Below are 9,400 nucleotides of genomic sequence, written 5' to 3'. Positions count from 1 at the left end.
TGAAGGGTGAGTATCTCAGCCCCAGCATTAGCTCTCTGCATTGCAGCTAGACGGATAGAGTGAGTGCAGAACGCATTGCCGAATGGAAGGAACATAATGTGAGTTGAAGCTTCGTTCCAGAGGACCTTCTGTTGGCATGGCCAGGCCCAGCCCTGTGGAGACAAACAGCTACCTTGACTTAGACTTGGAGCTGCTGCCCTCCTGAGAACACAACCTGGTTTTCATTTTTAAAAAATGTTTTCCCAGCAATTGTCCCTCCAGGCGCCGTGACGGTGCTCCCAGCAAGGCCCCAGTGAGCCTGATCCCCCATCCCTCAACTCCTGGCTGACTGCACTTGATGGGACATTGACAGTGGTCAAGATACAGCTGGAGTTTGAGACAAGTTTAGAAGCTTTAGTCCTGGGGTGCCTGGGTGGCTCAGTCATTAACATCTGCCTTCGGCTCAAGTCATGATCCCAGGGTCCTGGGATGGAGCCCTAAAGCAGGCTCCCTACTCGGCAGGAAGCCTGCTTCTCTCTTTCCCCTCCCCCTGCTTGTACTCTCTCTCTCTCTCTGTCAAATAAATAAATGAAATCTTTAAAAAAAGAAGCTTCAGTCCTGATGATTAAAGACATCAGACAGATGTGTCTTTGCCAGGCTGAGTGCCTGACCGCTACCCGACGGGGCTGAGCGGTGGAGCAGTTACAGTGAGAATGGTGGTGAGAAATCTGTCTCTGCCACCGCCTTTCCCAGGCCACCCATACCGGTCAGGAGTGAACATCACACGTGAAAGGGAACCCCCGATGAGCAGGCTCTGTCCGGGAGAGGCATTTATGGGCAATGTGTGACGATTGCAGCTCTCAGAATAAGGGAAGAGAAAACTGATGATGGAGACTTGGAAAATACTGTCCTGGAGAGACTCATGCTTCATCCAGCAGAAGCAGCGTTGTCTGTAGTGGCCAGTAAAACATCAGAGAATGCAATGTACAGAATATTCAAGCTGGTTCTGTTGTTTCTGTGAGTTGTTGGTCTCCTAAGTCATGTCTATCCAAGCCTGGGAATACATCAGTTTAGGATATTAGCTCACTCAGCCTGGGAGTGTGCGTAGCCCCAAAGTGCTGGGGACTTGGCGCTTCCTGAGGCAACCAGTGGGGGGCAGCAACTGGTGGGGAAAGGCTGCTCCACCTGATCCATGGGTGGACAGTTCCCGGGGGTGTATGGTGTGTTCACACCATGCCGCTGGTGTCCATGACCCTGGTCAATCCTTTCCTTCCTGGTTTACCCTCTCCAGTCCTTCCTTCCTGTTCCTTGTGGGACCACTTCCCAGATAAACTAACCAAAACGTGAGTCCTTGTCTCAGGCTTTGATTTGGGGAGTGACTCCGACTAAGCATTTGGTACTAAAAGTGGCCTTAAAAAGCAGGACCTTCAAATGGGTCTTGAAAACGGGAGCAGTCATTGACCGATGGCTGCGAAGTCCCTGTTGGTGGTGGCAGGTGGTTCGGCCACAAACCAGGCCATGCTATAGCGTCATCATTACCAAGACTTGCCTGCGGGGGGGTTGGGATGAGGTCCAGGAGAGGTGTTGGGTCATGTGAAAGCTTTACCACACGGACGCCTGGAGCCTGCAGTACTTGTAAGAGTTGTTAAGTTAACTGGCTTCTAGTAATGATGAAAGGTCTTTGGAAAAAAAAAAAAAATGAAACCACCAACTTGTGATGTGCTGTAAAAACCAGAGGGCCTTCACGGAAAAGTTTCAAGAGATGGACCTGCAGTTACTGGGTAGAATGTGCTGACATTTGTCCCTTGGATTTGCTTGTGCCAGAGTGGCAAAGCCCCAGAGGAGATAAGCTGCCTCCTGGGATGGTCTCCCCTGCCAAAGTCAGGGCTTTTGTCAGGAAAGAAAAGGACCTGGACCTGGGATAAAGATGGGATCTTTATCCCCAATATTCCCCTGAATGCTTTAAGCAGGCAGAAGTCCCAGTCCCCTCACTGAAGGAGACTAGCCATTTCCTGAGAGAAGCACCAGACTGCTTCCGTGCAGAGACTGTACATGAGGTAGAGATGATATTTGCCAACCTTTGCCCCACCTTCCCTCGATGTTTCCAGACCAATGACCAGAGTCCTATTACAGCCCAGCCTGAGCTGGGAATTGCAGTCTCTGGTGTGGGAAGGAATAGATTCCTTATAGAAATAATTGCAAGGGGCGCCTGGATGGCTCAGCGGGTTAAGCTGCTGCCTTCGGCGCAGGTCATGAACTCGGAGTCCTGGGATCGAGCCCCGCATCGGGCTCTCTGCTCAGCAGGGAGCCTGCTTCTTCCTCTCTCTCTGCCTGCCTCTCTGCCTGCTTGTGATCTCTCTCAATAAATCTCTCTCAAATAAATAAAATCTTAAAAAAAAAAAAAAAAAGAAAGAATTGCAAGACCTGACTTGGCATGGATCAGGGAAGTAGGAGTGGGAGGGGACCTTGGGGCCATGGACATATTGTGACTGAAAAGGACCTTAAATGTCTTGGTAAGGAGATCTGAGTTTTCCCAACTCACTGCTGGAATAGCACCTTGAAGTCGGGACCTGGTGATCACCTGAAGTAAAAGGAGGAGATACCAGAACTGAACACACAGAAAAAGTAACAACTCTCAGGGCACCTACGGGGCTCAAGTGGGTTAAGTGTCTGCCTTCAGCTCAGGTCATGATCCCAGGGTCCTGGAATCGAGCCTGCTTGGTGGGGAGCCTGCTTCTCCTTCTGCCTCTGCTGCTCCCCCTGGTTGTGCTCTCTCTCTCTTTCTCAAATAAATAATCTTAAAAAAAAAAAAAAAAAAGGCAACAACTCTTCTTAGCGATCCATAAGAGAAGTCAGGTCACAGAGCAACCACTACTCCCCAAATTAGAGAGACCAACAAACAAATACAGAGCGCCACAAGCTACTGGGAACCCAACTGGGGAAGGAAAACCTGAAATCTAACTGGCAAATTGCTAGAGGGTCAATGTGGACTATTTTGAGAGTTAACACCTCCAGGGAGACCCAGCCATCACGGGCCCCCCACACTGCTGTGGGTTTTCTCTCTAGGAGCTCAACCTGCTTCTCAGTGAATTTCAGAGAGAAATCCTCTCATGGCTCTAGCAGGTGGCAGGAGGAGGAGGAGAGGGGCCATTTTGAAATATGCAGAGCAGCCCGTTCTTCACAAGGCCTGCCCTTGGGAGAAACTACTTAACCAGAGCTGACCTGGAGAAAGGGAGATACCCACCTCAAGCCCATTCTAGCCATCCTGTCCTGCCTAGCGGTGTGTGTGTGAAGTGAAGGGTGTGGTGGTGGGAGTCAGATTCGGGGAGCTGAGACGCAATGTGAGGTTCTGGGACACAGGTGCACTGAAGGACTTGGCCCTACTGCAGATCACTCCCCCTCCCCCACACCTCATCAGCACCTTACTAAAGGCCTATGTACAGCAGTTCCTTTTACCCAGTACATTGTGTTTGGCCACAAAGTGTAACAAGTTATGAGGCACACTAAAAAGTGAAAAACACACTTTGGAGAAAAAGAGCAAGCACCAGAAACCAGACCTGGCAGGGATACTGGAATTAACAGACTGGGAATTTAAAACTCAAATTAAACTCTGGTTAATATGTAAGGGCTCTAATGGATAAATTAGACAGCGTGCAAGAACAGATGGGAAATGTGTAAGCATAGAGATGGAAATCCTACAAAAGAACCAAAAAGAATTGCTAGGGAGAAAAACACTGTAATAGAAATGAAGAATGCCTACGGGTTGACCAGTGGATTGCACGTGGCAGAGGAATCTCTAAGCGTGAGGATCTATCAATAGAAACCACCCCAAATGAAAAGCAAAGGGAACCAAGACTGAGAAGCAGAACAGAATATGCAAGGATTGTGGGACAATGATAAAATGTTTACCGTATGAATGATGGAAATTCCAGAAAAGGTGAGAAAGGAATAGTAGAAATCTTTGAGATGATAACAAATGAAAATTTCTCCCAAATTAATGTCAGACACTAAATCATAAATTCATCAGTCGATTGGCTACAATGGACATCTATAGACTACTTCATTGACAGCTGGATACAAACTTTTCTCAAGCTCACATGGAACATTCACCAACACAGACCACATTCTGGGCCATAAAACACACCTTAACAAATTTAAAAGAGCAGAAATCACACATCAGTTTGCTCTCAGATCACAACAGAATTAAACTAGAAGTCAGTTACAGAAGGAGCTCTCAGATCACAACAGAATTAAACTAGAAGTCAGTTACAGAAGGATAGCTAGGAGATCCCCCAAATACTTAGAGATTAAACAACACACTTCTAAGTAACACCTAGGCCAAAGCAGATGTCTCAAGTGAAATTAGAAAATATTTTGAACTAAATGCAGGTCACCTGGGTGGCTCACTGGGTTAAAGCCTCTGCCTTCGGCTCAGGTCATGATCCCAGGGTCCTGTGATCCTGCTTCTCTTCCTCTCTCTGCCTGCCTCTCTGCCCACCTGTGATCTCTGTCTGTCAAATAAATACATAAAATCTTTAAAAAAATATTTTGAACTAAATGAAGATGAGAACACAACTTATCAAAGCTTGTGGGATGCAGCTAAAGCAGTGCCTAGAGGGAAAGTTATAGCAATGGAATGTGTATATTAGAAAAGAAGAAAGACCTGAAATTAGTCTGTGAAGCTTCCACCCTAGGAAACGAGAAAAGGAAAAACAAATTAAACCCAAAATAAGCAGAAGAAGAGAGATATCAAGAATGAGAGCAGAAAGCAATGGGATTGAAAACAGGGAATCAATAGAGAAAATCAATGAAACCAAAGCTTGTTCTTTGAAAGAATCCCACAGAAGGGAGAGATCTTCAGAAGCCAGTGCGCTGTCACCAGCTATTTTCTTCCTTGGGAAGAAATTCTAGTCATAGGCTGAGGATCAGATTTGGTGCTCCTAGAAGGATCTCATGGGGGCAAAAGAGAAACCAGCAAAATGTCTGGCAAGATGGCGCAGGGTAGGGGAATGATTTGGAAACTTCAGGATCCCTAAAGGCATGGCTGGGTTTATATTTGTTGAGTTCTTGGGCTGTCTGGGGGAGGCAGGGATTTCTAATAAGGTAGATCGAAATGTTTAGTATCCTATAGAGCTAATGGGGTTTTCTGTTTCTTGTGTGAGTTGTTAGAGTTGAAGACACCAGGTAAGTGCGGAACTGGGCTGAGCATGCCTAGTTTATCTATCAAAAATGTACAGATCAGGTCATGTCTTGGCCCCAGAGTGGAGGGGATAGAGGCACTGAAGGAGGCCATTGAGCTATGAAGTCCGTGTGGCTTCTCAGAGCAGTCTTCCCCCTCCTCCCACACTTTTGCATGTTGCCCAGCTTCCTCATACATAGGATCTCCATGTCTTCCTTGCAAGGATCCCATTGTGTAGGCAGGGTCGAGATTATTACTTCTCTTCATGGATGGGGAATCTGGGTCTTGAATAGCTTGCTCCAAAGAATGCAAATGCCAGGTGTCTGAGCTGGGTTGGAAATCCAGGACTCCAGTTCTCTCTCCACGGGGATGCTGCTCACCTTTAGGGACAGAACAAACAAGGAACGGGAACCCCAATGAGAGTCAAGAGTGGTCTCTTGCCTCTCCCGCCATCCTGTGCCCCAGGGCCTGGCACGCAAGGACAGAAGCAATTTTTGTTGAATGAATGACAGTCCCAGACCAACAAGCTTTGCAAAGGAACAAAGGACTTTCCTAATGAGGGTCACCGAGGCCAAGGTTGTGTGCCATTTGGCTTTGGCTTTGATTAAGGGCTGAGACTGCCTTTGCCATATTTTTTGGAGATGTGTACCCAGGACACTCTTACCCTTGAGGAGGGTGTGGAAAGTTCTCTTCCTCCATAGGCAGGCCACATTCCTGTTGACACTAGGCTAGCAGGACTAAAAGGAAACAGCTGTGCAGCGCGAGGGGACGGGGTGGGGTGTGGCTCCACGTTGGGCCAGAAGTTTGCATGTCATTTGGGCTGAGATGGGTGGGGTGGCCAGAGGTTGTTTTATATAACTTGGACTTCCAAACAGCTTTGGAGAGAGAGAAGAAAAAAAAAAAAGAAAAACCAAAACAGAATGTGTTTAGAAACTGAAATATGTCTGTTAGAGCTCTCTTCTGATTTTTCCACCTCTGGCCTTTGCAATCAAGACCCATCTCCATGCAGGAAAATTGGCACAAAAAGACTGACCCCTAGAACCCTCCTACTCTGTTGGTGGGAATGCAGGCTGGGGCAGCCATTCTGGAAAACAGTATGGAGATTTCTCAAAAAGTTGAAAACAGAGCTACCCTATGACCCAGCAATTGCACTATGGGCATTTACCCCAAAAATACAAATGTAGTGATCCAAAGGGGGTACATGCACCTGAATGTTTATAGCAGCAATGTCAGCAATACCCAAACTCTGGGAAGAGCCCAGATGTCCATCCACAGATGAATAGATAAAGAAGATGTATAGAAGATATATTGATAGATAGATAGATAGATAGATAGATATCTATATATATAATGGAATACTATGCAGCCATCAAAACCACGAAATCCTGCCATTTGCAATGATGTGGATGGAACCAGAGGGTATTATCGTAAGCAAAATAAGTCAATCAGATAAAGACAATTATGATATGATCTCACTGATACGTGGCATCTGATAAACAAGACAGAAGATCATAGGGGAAGAGAGGGGAAAATGAAATGAGACAAAACCAGAGAAGGAGACAAACCATAAGAGACTCTTAATCTCAGGAAAGAAGCTGAGGGCTGCTGGAGCAGAGGGGGTGGGAGGGATGGGGTAGCTGGGTGATGGACACTGGGGAGGGTATGTGCTGTGGTGAGTGCTGTGAATTGTGTAAGCCTGATGAATCACAGACCTGTACCCCTGAAACAAATAATATGTTAATTAAGAAAAAAAAAAGACTGGCCCCTGAGGGTGATATGTTCGTGCACAGACATGTCCAGGGTGGAGGGGGGCGGTCACTAGTGAATGTTAGCACCCCACTCCTGGTTGGAACCACCCCCTACTTGCTGCTCTTCTGGCTGGCCGAAGCCTCACGGACCGGGCCAGCAGAGGGGACCTTTCATTCCGGGAGGAGGAAATCCATGGATGCCACCAGCGCTGTGAGCAAGTGCATTGCAAGTGTCCCCAGTGGCAGTCACCGCCCGGCCAGGGACAGTGGGTGGTGGAGAATGGGGAGCTGGACATTTAATGGCTGGGAGCTCAGCATTGGTGTGGTGGCTATGAAAAGCCCAGGAATCTCCATCTTTTTGAATGGTGAGCATCCGACGGCCGGCAGACCCCTTGAGAACGTGTCTCGTTCTGGGAGCTGTACCACCATGCGGTCCATCACGAGTGGACTCCTAGCTAAAGGTGATTTTCCAGAAGGTTAAAAATGGTCCCGGAACCATGTTGTAGAGGAACACAGGATAAAGAGGAGAAAGAAACACAGAAGGGGGTCACAATGGCCAATTTCAGATGTCTGCCGGCCTCGTCCTGGGATGCTTCCCTGCCTCTCTGCCGGGGGACTTGGCAACAGGCTGAGAGCCTCACGCGGGAGCCAGGCTACTTTGCAGAGTGATGAGTTGCTCATCCAGGAGGGGTTTAAGCAAGCACAGGGCCACGGCGGAGAGGGTCGATGGAAAGCAGCTTCCCACGCTGAGGGGTGGTCATACCTGACTGCATCTTCCAACCTACTTTTTACAACACTCAGATGCCGACAGACAGTGGGCCACACGCATTCTTCGAGGCCTCCCAAAGCCACTAAAAAATGAGATGCCAAAATTGGGTCCCCAAAATAGTGATATATTTTAGAGACTTAACGATTTATTTATTTATTTCAGAGAGGAAGGGAGAGGCAGAGGGAGAACATGAGCAGGGGAGAGGGGCAGGGGGATGGAGAGAGAGAGAGAGAATCTCAAGCAGATTCCCCGCTGGGCACAGAGCCTAACTCAACAGGGGCCTCGATCTCTGGACCCTGATATGACCTGAGCCCAAACAAAGAGTCAGATGCCCAAAGGGCAACGATATTCACAGGACTGGACTCCCTTTTAAAAGGTCAGCCTGAGGATGCTGGTGATGGGTGCAAATTCGAAGTGTGTGACGAGCTTGTCCTCTCCCAGGGCTGTCGGTGTATCTCAGAGGCTGCAGAGACCCTCCTTGGGAGACGTACCAAGCTTAAACTTGAGGAGGCCCCGAGCCAAAAGACAAGCCCCACTGTGATTTTTACGCAAGTCATTTTTTTAAAAATATTTTATTTATTTATTTGACAGTGACAGAGAGAGAGAGAGAGCGCAAGCAGAGGGAGTGGGAGAGGGAGAAGCAGGCTTCCTGTAGACCAGGGAGCCCAATGCAGGGCTGGATCCCAGGACCCTGGGATCATGATCTGAGCTGAAGGCAGATGCTTAACAGACTGAGCCACCCAGGGACCCCTGCATAAGTCATTTTAACAGCATGGGTGACCCCCCGTTGCTTATAGAGGAGCTCTGTGTAGTGCGTGCACATACACATACACACACACACCCAGATGCACACATGCACACACACAGTCATACATGTACACACATGTACACAGGCACACACACGTATACACACCTACAAGTACACAGGCACACACATGTACACACACCTGGGAAAAGCTGCAGGGTAAAAAATCCAGACACTGCTCCCTACCTTCTAGAAAGCTCTCTACAAAAGCCCCCTTCCTGGACAATAGAAAGGTTACTTGCCAAGTTGAGCAGGAAAAAGTCCCGCTCCCCCAGTGAAGCTGTGATCTCACCTTGCTTGGGGGCTCATGCGGGACAGGTGCTTCATGCGTCCTCGGTACCTCCCCGGGACCCCCCAGTCCAGCCCCACTCAGCTGTCAAAACACTCTCTCCACAGGGGGGTCTGATCACAGCCCTCCCTGCTTGGTTCTTTTCTGGCCTCGATTCCCTCTGGTCTGTGTCCAGAGAGACAGCGTGAGAGTAACACAGCAGAGAGACTCTTGCTGTGTTAAGGTGGCTGGAGCGTCCCTTTGCGATCGGCCCCGTCTGCCTCTCCAGCTTTCTTTCTTTCCCATCTCCACCCCCATTCATGTTTAGGATCGAGAATGTGGGGTGCCCATAGTTGGCTGCCCCGTAGTTGAAACAAACTCCTTCCATTTCCTTGGTGCCCCAAGAGCCAAGGTGAGAAAACCAGGAAACCAAAGGAGTTAGTGAAAGAAAAATACAGCACGTTTCTTGCCGTGCACTGCCCTCCTCCGCCTGCTCCCCCACTCCCGGCACTAAAGGGCTGGGGGTGCTTGTTCTTGACCCAGATCCCTCCCCAAATCCGAGGGTGGGCTCGACAGAGAGCTCTATGGCAGGCTTCTTGGAAGAAAAGCCCAAGTTACAGAGTATTGTATTTTCTTTGCAAACAATCCTTTG

The sequence above is a fragment of the Mustela nivalis genome (genome assembly GCF_964662115.1).
Source record: "Mustela nivalis genome assembly, chromosome: 1".
Taxonomy (NCBI): domain Eukaryota; kingdom Metazoa; phylum Chordata; class Mammalia; order Carnivora; family Mustelidae; genus Mustela; species Mustela nivalis.
This window is presented reverse-complemented; position numbering follows the sequence as displayed.